Below are 12,271 nucleotides of genomic sequence, written 5' to 3' on the forward strand. Positions count from 1 at the left end.
AATATGAGAAACACTTTGTGATGAACAGGGAGTGCAAATGTGAGCAACACTTTGTGATGAACAGTGAGTGTCACACACGTAGTACTTTGTGATGAACAGGGAGTACCACTAGGATAAATAGCAAAACTTTGTGATGAATAGTGAGTGTCACTAGGGTAAATAGGCATACGCATTTAGAAAAAAGTAGCATTTTGTGACAAACAGGGAATGCCACTGTAACTGACATGATTTGATTGTTTGACTGCAGGAGTATTTGCCGATGCTAGAGTCACGGGAGAGATTCCCGTCGATGCAGAGGTTGCGACCTGAGTTGACAGCCGAGGACAGAGCCACCATTGAGGAGATGGGTTTGAGACATGTGCTGTATGTGCCTGAGTTTCGGGCAAACATGGGTTTGCTGACTGCGCTGGTTGAGAGATGTCACTCTGAGACATGCACATTTCATTTGCCAATGGGTGAGATGACAGTCACCCTAGAGGATGTATACAAGATTCTGAGGATACCGATCGATGGGGAGCTCATCTCATATGATCGAGATGGTGACAGAGAGGCCCTGAGATGAGTATTCCAGGACCCTGTACTAGAGATGAGGGCAGGACACGTGGCATGGGACACCATGACAGCCACAGGGTTAGCATTGCCGGCAATGATCAGAGGAGCTATCAGTGGGTTCCTATGTTCGGATAGGGTGACAAGGGGGTTGGCTGTGGGCTAGGGGGGAGCACTGGAGACACTGGTGACACAACACACTAGATATGCCTGGGGACCATGTGTGCTGGCCTATTTGTATTACAAACTTCATCAGTTTGTTTATCATGGATCAGTGGGATTGGGCTACGGAGTTACCTTGCTACAGGTATGGGCTTACGAGCATCTGCCGATTACCTGACCGATACACTTCAGAGGCAAAGGTTATGGACGTAGCTTTGTGCATTTATATGATATGATCACATCGTAGCTACAGATTAGCAGGCTAGAGTATTGGCGGTGGGTGATTGATGACATTGATGAGGTCATATGGCGACCATATCTGGGCTGCGAGCAGTGGGAGGATGATGCAGTCGAGCTTCCCTACACCTTCCAGAGTAGGTATTTGATTGGGAAGACACCCTATGTACTAGAGAGGCAGTTGGTAGACAGGATTGGCCGACAGTTTGGCCGGATTCAGAGGATGCCCCGGGGATCAGGCATGTATGCCCGCATAGTCAGGGATCAGGCACAGTTTGGGTAGTTATTATCATATGATCAGGCAGTGACACAACTGGTGGAGATGATACCTCTACCCTGGGACATGTGGCCAGAGATTGAGGACGCCGGCATGGATGCCGAGTATACAGCTTAGTGGGCAGAGCATCCGTTCCCACGGTTGACAGATCCAGGAGAGGCACTGGAGGGAGATGGTGGTGGCGATGAGGATGATGGTGGAGGTGAGGGGGGCAAAGGCTGACAGAGGAGGAGAGGATTAGTTGGAGAGAGGCGAGTTGCACCTCGGAGGGAGGGTGGAGAGGAGAGGCAGGCTCGGGTGGTGAGGGGTCGCGGTGGATTGCCTTTACAGGTGCCAGCAGCATAGGGTCCCAGACAGGTGCAGATACAGGGATAGGGACAGAGATAGGTACCAGTATAGGTACCAGTACAGGCACAGGGGCAGGCACAGGGGTAGGCACCCGCAGAGGAGGAGCCACAGGCAGGGTCAGAGGCAGAGGGGGTTGACCCAGTGGAGGCTGAGCTGCTGGATCTGAGGGAGATCTGCCAGGGCCAGGTAGATGAGATCCAGGATCTGGAGAGGGAGAGGGATCAGCTCAGGACTAGGCTCAGGGATATTGAGCGAGAGTGGGATTAGGCTATCCAGCGCTACACAGAGGTTGAGACAGCACTAAGGGCAGGGAGACAGGCAGCTAAGGATACAGGGGCAGGATACGCTTATGTCCTACGGGCAGGAGAGGAGATAGCCTATTGGAAAGACCTCTACTACGGTGCAGTGCCAGTAGATCAGTGGGCGAGGAGCTTCACAAAGTGTTGCTCAAATTTGCACTCCCTATTCATCACAAAGTGTTGCTCATATTTTTAGTACTCCCTGTTCATCACAAAGTACTCTATCTTGGTACTCACTGTTCATGACAAAGTGCCTTGATCTATCCTAGTATTCCTAGAGGACCTGCTTGAGTGTATCCCCTCAACAGCTTATCTAATCGACAACATATGTTCATCACAGAACTGCCGATTTGACTTAGAAGATGCAAATTCATACTTTTCAAAATGCAAACACGCTTACATGACATAAACACGCTCAAAGACTACATAGACGCGCCTGACACAAACACAAACGCGCCTAGCGAACACAGACGTGCCTGGCACCAACGCAAACGTGCCTGGACATTTTTTGACACTTTTTGGACCCTAGTCTAAGCGCATTTATTACCCTATTCGACATGCATTAATGACAAAATTAAATGCGTCAAAGTACGGGGAGGTTTTGCAGTACTTATCAGCTCTTCTGCCTTTGCTGGCCATTGAAATTGGCGAACGCGGTCGAATCTGTGAGTGAAAGCCATCGCTACTGACTGCTCCTGCTCTATTTTTGCTCTGCAATATGCTCTTGTGAATGTGTAGATGACAATGAGGATGTATTTTTCCCGTGGTCTATCTTATAGCCTACCCTAGCCCTCGCCTTCATTTCCCGAGTCAGTCTTCATTATCCCGTGACTTTGTCACTTTATCCAGTCAGTCCATTCTAGCCTTTCTTTCTTATCGAGAGATTGTCTGCGATCTTTCCAAATATTTTCATCCAATCTCTCGAGGGGGCATATCATTCCCATTCCGGGGCAATTCTGTATCAGTTAATCTTATATTCTTTGAAACAACGCGACAAGCTGCATTGTCTCAAAGAGGGGCAAAATGTAGACACCTAAAATTGTCATGTCTAATTAAATAAATATTTTATTTATTTAATTATCTAAGCCTAATTCTTCTATTAATCAAATATATCTTTATTTATTTAATTAATTCATTTATCCTCTTCTAGCCTTATTTCTCATTTAAATAAATACATTTATTTATTTAAATTATCCTTTTCCTAAATTAAATAAATATTCTTATTTATTTAATTATCCTACTTCTTCTATTAATTAAATAAATCTTTATTTATTTAATTAATTCATTAACCTTTTCTACCTATGACACATGTCATTCATCTCTTAATTCATACACTACCTACCCTTTCATTATTTTATTATTTCTTTTATCTACCCTCTAATCATAGCCGACCTCCTTTTACACCTTTCAATCTTATCCCTCCATTTCATATAGTGTCTTCTATATAAGGAGATGCTTCCTTCATTATCAAACCCTAATCAATCATTCTATGCATTCTAATCATCTTTTATGCACTTGACTACACTACGATCCTACTTGCAACCACATTCCGTTCTTTGTTGAGCTCTTGTGCACATAAAATCTGAGAGCAAATATATCAAGCAAGATCAATGGAGATAGGAAGAATGGAGATCAAAACCCTATTGGACATGTGATGGTATAATCTTTGTGATTTCATGTGATTTGCATTGTCTTAGGTAATCTTCATATGTTTTGGTGGATTTTTGTTGATTGTTAGGCTAGGGTTTTGTGGTTGAATTCATTTAGCCTTTCAATATTGTTATTATTGTTATCCATTTTCACCATATACATTTTGGCACGTCCGGTGGGACTCTTGTCCCTTTTTGCATTTAACATCTTGTTGTAGATTTTGTATTTTGAAGTTGCAGATCTGACGTTTTCGACAACATTTTTGACATTTCCGCGTCTGCGAACTTCCGAATCACGTTTTTGATTTTCTGGCGTGTCTGCGACATCTTGGATCGCGTTTTTTGATTTTCTGGCGCGTCTACGACATCTTGGATCGCGTCTATGTTATTGGCATCTTTTTTGACGTCTAGGTTTTAAAGTCGTGTCTGAGTTGTTTTTAGACGCGTCTGTGTCCTGGAAACCCGTCTATATTATTTGGGCGCATTTGTGCTTCACAGAACCGTGTCTGTGTCACAGAGGCGCGTCTGTGTAGAGGGTAACCGCATCTGTGTTTACCAGTTTTGAATTTCGCATTTTTCATTGATTCAGTTTGTCAGATTTTGCATTTAGGGTTTCAGATCTGGTTTAATTTTGAGCTAACATTTTTAGATCTAGCTAACAAAATTGGTGCAGCTTGTCTTGGAAGCAAAATCATTTGGTTGAAGGCCCCTATTCTCACAAAGTCTTTTGGGTTTTAAAATTTACCTAACTTGTGTGCTTGCAAGAAGGGGTGATCATTTGAAACAATCCAAACTACTAACAAATCTTTGGTGCAGGTCCTTGGCAAGGGTTTTTGGATTTTTATTGTGTGCCTTGTTTTCATAGACTAGCAAACACTTCCATTGGTACACTAAAATTGAATCATTGTCTTTTGTGTCTTGAGCAATAGGCTCTTTTTGTTTAATCTTTAGAGGGCCTGTCTTCCCGTGTGGTCATTAGGACTACTAGTGAGAAGAGAACGACCCAAGTGGTAGCGAGGAAAACCCACCTCATCCGAACCACTATAATCAAATGTATTCATGGTGAAAACTATAAATAACGTGTGCTGATTAGTTCATACCGACACTATGTCTCCCCATAAACCCATTTGATCAAATTTATTTGATCAGTTGTAGGGCGTAACCCCTACCGGCTGGGAGCCTTCTGTATTTACAGAGCTGAAAGTGCCGCATGTATGGCCACACGAGTGGATGCCCTCACTAGCACCATTTTGTTTTAGAGGCCCAAATCCTTCTAGTTGTTGGGGCAGGAGGTCGGACCTCTGGTAGTAGCCCACACACATACGGTTCTTAGTAGAGATACAAAGTTCACCATGGGGAGTTTTCATGGGGACTGATGCTTGGCTGACCCGAGAAGTGAGTGCCGAGGGTGGAGCCAGTGAAGTCAAGCATCTAAGTATCCACTCTGAATAGCGTAGCCTCGGGGGTAAAACCCCATGTGGGATCAACAACTATTGTCTTGGCCAGCCATAAGAATTATGCTTGACTTATGTTAAACATTCAAAACATTCAAGACCAAACAACAAAACATTGTGTCTTTTGTGTCTTCAAGTGTATGCCAAACATTTTTTTACATCAAACAACACACTTTCTTGGAGTCATTTTGGAGTCTAGACACTTGCAAACATTGAGTCCTCAACAACATTGTGTCCTCTTGTCACGAAAAATAGTCAAACAGTCAGATTTGGTCCCAACAAAAACAACTTCACAGTTTGGAAAAATTGCACAAAATTTGCAGAAACACGTCTGTGTCGGGCATAATAGCGTCTGTGTTGTTTAGCCACGTCTGTGCAGGGCAGAATCGCATCTGTGCTCCAACAACAAACATTACATTTGACAAAAAAATCGCAGAGGCGCGTCTGTGTTAAACATAGTAGCGTCTATGTCGAGAAATCGCATCTGTGAAGTATACAGGCGCGTCTGTGTCCAGAATTGAAAAACTGTTACAGTCCAGCAGACAAACACAGTCAGTTTCGGATTTCTTGAGCTTCCTAGGTCGTTTCTCTAGGGTTTCATTTATCATTCAGCCTGTCCTCGGGTCTCACAAAGTCAATCATTGCTTTACATCTCTCATTACATTCACATTTGTCTAAACTTGAGTCAAAAGGTCACTTGCTTGTCCTCACTATACTTTGTCAACACACTACATACAACAACACTTTGCTAAGTGGTCCCTCGTCAAGGTTTCTTACCTTTGGATCTCATTTGGTTTTACTTAGAGTCAAGGTCAACTTACCTCATCAAGAGAAACTATCCTCTCTTTGGAAGTCACACCTACTCTACTACATACATACTTGGTCTTACATTTTGGACATTGCAAGTACACTTCAGATTCATTTACATTCCATTCAACTCTTGGTCATCCATACTCTTTCCATTTTTCATCTAGTCTCTCACATCTTGGTCAATACCTAGTTCATGGTTGAAACTCATCTTCAAAAATCTAGGAGAGAAACTAAAGAGGCTCAAGAGTCTGCAAACATGAGTTCTTATGAGTATGACAATGATATTTTTTTCAATTCTGATCATACTACATTACCTGACATGGATGCCTATAGAAACATTCCAAATGTTGAGAACATGGACACTATAAACAACAATGCTACACAAAATGACAATGTGGACAACTTTTCAGTACATTTAGCAGATGTGGAAGAATCCGTTATGAATCCCCATTTCAATCGATTGGTTGAGGAAATAATGAGGAAGGATAGACAATACTTCTTACAAATGATGACACAAAGTGGAGCCAAGATACCTCATGATTTTGACATGTCTCAAATAATGGAACATAGACCTTTGCAACAACCTCACTCCAATATGGATCAAAGGAGACCTAATAGTGGAGGAAATAGAGGACCATACATGGTACCTGAATCACCATCAGCTTTGCTTCAAAAACCAGAGGTCCCACATACACATGGTCAAACATATGATACTCACCTTCGCAGACCATTATGGAAGTCTTATGGAGAAAAATATGCTCTATCACATATCAATGCTAAGGATCAACCACCAAAGCAATTATATGTTCAAAGGCATGCTCAAAATTTGGACACAAGGAAACCTCATGTCAAATTTGGGGGCAACACAATGGAACATGGCATGCCTGTAGAATATGGTATACATGCGCAAAATAGATATGGGGTTCCTAAACATGAATCTATACCAAGTGGTCCATATACACAACATCATTACAGACCTCTTCCATATGAGCATGTGTATGATCAATATCATCCATATATGCAACATTCTCCCCCTCCAATGGGTACCTCAAACATAAGATATGGTCCAAGAAGTCGATCTCCACCTAAGAGCAGTTTGGAACAACAAATCAGGGACTTACAAAAGAAAATGGAGGACATAAATACACTGAAGCCAACATACACAATGAGAGACATATGTCCTTATCCATTTGACAAGAGCATTCCAATGCCTCCTTTTCCTACACACTTTGTGACGCCTAAATTTGATAAGTATAGAGGAAAAGGGGATCCTAAGGTACACATAAGACAGTTTTTCACAACTTGCATTGAGGTAGCAGCAGAAGAGACATATTTGATGAGATTATTCCCACAAAGCTTAGGTGATCAAGCTATGGAATGGTTCTCCCAACTTCCACCTGGAATTAAGTCATGGGGTGACTTAGCAGAGGCATTTATTCAACATTTCTCCTACAACATAGAGACAGACATATCAGTCACTACTTTGTGCAATACTAAGCAAAAAGAGGGAGAAACTTTTGCATCATTTTTACAAAGATGGAGAAATCTAGCCAGCAGATGCTCTTGTGAAATTCCACAAAAACAAATGGTAGAGATGTTCACACAAAATGTTAATAAAGACATTGGCTATGATCTAAGGAAAGCTTGTTTGTCCACCTTCAAGGATGTCATTGAAAAAGGCTTAGCGACGGAAAAGGTCCTAATTGAACAAGGAGTCATTAAGATATTCAAGGAAAACAAAGATGACTTTAAAGGAAAAGACAAGCCAAGATTTTGGAATAAAAACAAGAACACAGTCAATGATGGTGTTGTTGATGCCAACACAGTGCGACCCAAATTCGTTTTTTTTGGATCAAGTTCTACAAACAATCAAGTGAATACTCAAACAACTTCTAGATCATGAAGGAAGTACACCCCATTGGGAGAACCACTTGAGTCAGTCTTCAAGAAGCTAGTGGAAAACAAGGTAATCACAGTTCCAGATTTCCCGCCATATGAACCAAAGGTTAAACCAAATTGGTGGAATGATGATGAATATTGTGAATTTCATAAGAGCAAGGGTCATAAGACAGGAAATTGTCATCGACTGAAGAACATCATACAAGATCTCATTGATAGAGGTGACATTGAGATTGAGGGACATTCGTCTAATCAAGAACACGAGATGTTTAAGGAACCATTCCCAAAACATGACAAGGGAAAAGCTAAAGCCACAGATGACCAGACCAACTATACTAGAGCATCCTATAACTATGATTCAACTATCAATCACATCTTGATGGACAATTACATCTCTACTATTATCATCAAGGACAAAAACACTGAGAATCCTACTCAGAGACCTAAGATCGTCCTAAAAGGTGTTGGATCTTCTTCTGAACCTACCTCTAAATGTCATGTTACAACCTGCAGAGGTAAAATAACTTTGCAAGGTGCTCCATCCAAGAACATCGCTTCTTCATCAACTAAGCCTGAGTATGACCTTGTAGAACAGTTAGGGAAGACACCCACGCTCATTTCAATCCTTGAGCTATTACGCATATCTCCCGCACATAAAGCCATTCTTGACAAAATCTTGAGAGATACTGCTGTTCCTACTGATCTGAACGTGAACCAGTTTCAAGCCATGGTGGGATACCTTTCCATTCCACACTCCCTTACATTCACAGAAGCCGATGACACATCCGTAAGTCAGCCACATAATGCACCATTACACATTGAAGCCTTCATACACAAACATCGAATAAAACGAGTCCTGATAGATGGAGGAGAAGGTCTAAACATTTGCACATTAAGCACTATCACACAATTGGGATATTCTGATAAAGCTATGAATTCTACAAACAAGATCACCATTAAGGCATATGATGATGAAGAGCGTTCATCCAAGGGTACAGTCATCTTACCTCTCAGAGTTGGGCTAGTTACAAAGGATGTGGTCTGTCAAGTCCTGGATTTAAATCTCACTTATAACATATTGTTAGGACATCCTTGGATTCATGAAATTTGAGGCAATCCCATCCACATATCACCAATGCATTAAGTTTCCTCATAATGGAGTGGAAGTAACAATTAACGGTGATCCTAATCCATTCATATACTGCAATAACCTGAAATCAAAGACTGAGACCATCATTCCCAGTAATCATGAGGCTGTTCCTTCATCGACATATATTGATCCTAAGTCATTAAAACCTTTGACATCAAAACAAGGTGAGCTTAAAGGCAAATTTCAGGACAAAGACATGGGGGAATATACTTTCAATCAGACCATGTACTTATGACAAGTCATGAGTTCCCCAAAAGAATATGGAAGACCGCATCCTAACAAGCAAATATCCATCATGATGCTCAAATGGGACTCTACTACCTTTCAAAGATGGGGTGAACTAGAAGAGGAAGGTTTATATAAAATGGTTTTTAGGGACAATGAAGAGGAAACACAAGATCATATCATCCTACCTTGTGAGAAATATGGCAAAGGCTTCAAAATGCTACAAAAATTCGGGTATGATGGAAAAAACCCTCTGGGGTTACGAAAGGAAGGTATCATTGAACCTTTACAACCTGAATTGAGCTTCAAAAAGGAATGCTCGAAAGGACTTGGTTTCTTTACTTCCAAGATCCAAACCAAAAGGACAGAAGAAGCCTTACAAATCAAAGCTGCCAAAATTCAACAAGAGAATCACTATTCCACAGATTCCAACGAATGGGAATGGGGTTTCGACAAGTCTTCCAGTGACTACGAGCTCACCGAGACATTCAGAGAGCCAGGTGAACCCACAGAAGAGGAGGAGTTTTATAACAAATTCAGAGTTGTTCAAGAAACAACCTATGAGTAGTCTACACAGTCCTTGTCTCAAGGTTCTAGGTTGAAATCACATAGGATGAGAACACCTGTCCCAGAATGCACTACTAGTGATGATAATTTGGCTTCGCTCATGATCGAGACTGATGAGGAGAGTGCCATCGATGACCTCGATAATTACCTTGACATACCTAAATATAATGACATCTTCACTCTTAGCTCCCCTAACTTCGAAGACATTAATGACCTTCCCCTTGTTCACCACCAACTCATTGACTGGGATCATGAAGGACCTGCACAAACTGATACATTCCAAAATGATGAAGCTTTTATTGACTATCTGGGCATACGAGATGATCTTCCCCTTGGAGACCATAAAGCGGGATACACCATAGAACTCAATAGCGTGGCATATTTTGGTGAGGGTGTCGAACCTTCCAGTTGCAAAAATGTGAAAATAAGAACAAATCAAGGGTCTTATGGTGAAAACCACACTGTGGTGCTGTCTGACCCCAAAAAAGTAAAAAGAAAGGACATATCTGAGGGTGAAAACCTCTCTGAGGCACCCAAAGATGGAAGGCTCAACATTCTCCCAACAACATATAAGAAAAAATCATCCATGTTGGTAGAGGAGACTATCAAAACAAACATTGGTACAAAAGAGGTTCCACACAACATATTCCTAGCTCAATCATTGACAGAGTCCGAAAGGTCAAAATTCATAAGTTTCTTCAAAGAACGATAAATTAATTTTGCCTGGTCATACGCTGATATGCCTGGATTGGATCCGGATTTGGTAATGCATCATCTAACAGTCAAACCGGGGGCAAAACCGGTAAAACAGAAATTAAGAAAAATGCATCCACAAGTGGCACTACTAGTCAAAGCAGAACTTGAGAAATTACTCGATGTCGGATTCATATGCCCAATTGATTATCCTGAATGGATCTTCAACTTGGTACCTGTCAGTAAACCAGATCACAGCATCAGAATTTGCACAGATTTCAGAGACATCAACAAAGCTTGTCCAAAAAATGACTTCCCATTACCAAACATTGACTTGATTGTTGATCTCACAGCAGGTCATGAAATGCTATCATTGATGGATGGATTCTTTGGTTATAATCAAATAAGGATCGCGCCCGAGGATCAACACAAAACATCATTTACTTGTCCGTGGGGAACTTTCTGCTGGAATGTCATGCCTTTCGGGCTAAAGAATGCAGGTGCTACATATCAAAGAGCCATGACTACTATCTTTCATGATCTCATACACGTAACCGTGGAAGATTATGTTGACGACCTCTTGGGCAAATCAATAGACAGAAATTCACATTTGGACATACTTTCAGTCGTCTTTGATTGGTTGGAAAAATACAAAGTAAGATTAAACCCCAAGAAATGTGTCTTTGGAGTAACCTCCGGGAAGCTCCTAGGATTCATTGTATCCAAAAGGGGAATTGAAGATGATCCAGCAAAAGTCAAGGCCATCTTGGAAATGCAACCACCAAGAAATATCAGTCAACTTCGATCCTTACAAGGCAGACTCCAATCCATCCAAAGATTTATAGCACAACTGGCAGATAAGTGTAATCCGTTTCAACACCTGCTACATAAAAACATCAAATTCAAATGGGATGATAACTATCAACAGGCTTTCCAGACACTCAAAGATTATCTTCTAAATCCACCAGTTCTGATGCCACTAGTTCCAGATAAACCTCTGTTACTATACATATCAGCTACTTCAACAGCACTGGGGGCACTCTTAGCACAAAAAAGCACTGAAGGTAAGGAAAAAGCAATATACTATATCAGTCGCACATTGGTGGGATACGAGCTAAACTACACACCAATTGAGCATGCATATCTCACCATGGTCTTTGCTTCACAGAAATTACGACATTACATGCTCACTCATAAAACTAAGTTAGTTGCAAGGATAGACCCATTGAAATACCTTCTCAATAAAGCAACACTTACTGGGCGACTGGCCAAATGGGTGATGATCCTAAGTGAATTCGACATCGAGTATGTGGATAGAAAAACAATAAAAGGACAAGCCATCGCAGATCAATTAGCAGATGCTCCCATGGTAGATAATGTTCCTCTAAGTTCAGAATTTCCAGATGAATCCATTTTGACAATGTCACATGCAAAACCATGGCAACTGTACTTCGACGGCTCTTATACACAGTATGGGGCAGGAGCGGGCATCCTCTTTGTAACTCCTCAAGGGGATTCTATACCAAAATCATACCGCTTATCATTTCCTTGCACTAACAATATAGCGGAATATGAGGCATTAACAACAAGATTACGAATTGCAGTTCAATGGAAGATCCAGGAATTTTGCGTTTTTGGGGACTCCCAACTTGTCATCCTTCAAGTAACTGATGATTACCAAACAAAAGATGAAAAGTTAATGCCTTATAAACAAATGGTGGATGACCTAAAACAACACTTCACAAAGATAGACTTTGAACAGATACCAAGAGAGCAGAATCACGCCGTAGATGCCATGGCTACTATTGCTTCATTGATTGATTTACCTCCAAACGAGACCCGCTATGAGTTCTTGGTGGATAACCTTTTGGTCCCTTCATATGAGATCATGCCTACTGAGACAATATGTGTTGTCGGTCCCGAGTCCCAGTTATACGGTTCCATTTTCACAT

This window comes from Cryptomeria japonica, chromosome 5, assembly GCF_030272615.1.
Source record: "Cryptomeria japonica chromosome 5, Sugi_1.0, whole genome shotgun sequence".
Taxonomy (NCBI): Eukaryota; Viridiplantae; Streptophyta; class Pinopsida; order Cupressales; family Cupressaceae; genus Cryptomeria; species Cryptomeria japonica.